Source organism: Penaeus monodon, chromosome 24 (assembly GCF_015228065.2).
Source record: "Penaeus monodon isolate SGIC_2016 chromosome 24, NSTDA_Pmon_1, whole genome shotgun sequence".
Lineage (NCBI taxonomy): Eukaryota > Metazoa > Arthropoda > Malacostraca > Decapoda > Penaeidae > Penaeus > Penaeus monodon.
The window spans coordinates 29606805-29607265 of NC_051409.1; positions in this window are offsets into that span (position 1 = coordinate 29606805).

A 461-nucleotide genomic window follows, 5' to 3' on the forward strand; every position below is an offset into this window, starting at 1 on the left:
CAGTTATAACAGACTAACATTATTTCAAGAATCTGTTTACATCACGTGCGCCAAGAAAGGAACTTGGCTTCCCTTGCTTTCTAATTGTATCTCTCTTCGTTTTATTACGAAATTCCTTTTAACTCTAGCATGAAATCTGGAGACAAAAGAAAATAAGAACACAAATGATACAAAGATTCTCTCAAATACAATCTGTTTCAGCTTAAGCGCCCGGGAAGGGAATCCGGCAATCATTTCAAGGACAAAAGTCGATGCTCATTTTTTTTCTTTTGTCCGTTCGTTTCGTGACATTTTATGGATAAGAATAATGTGTAATTAAAACTAGCATTAAGCGGCAACAGACATTATCAGATTTTGTAAACTAAGTCGATTAATAAGTTGTTTGTTTCCCGTAAGATATTTATGCGATATAAAAAAATTTGGATGATTTTTTTAACAGAATTCATTCTTCAGATGGACAT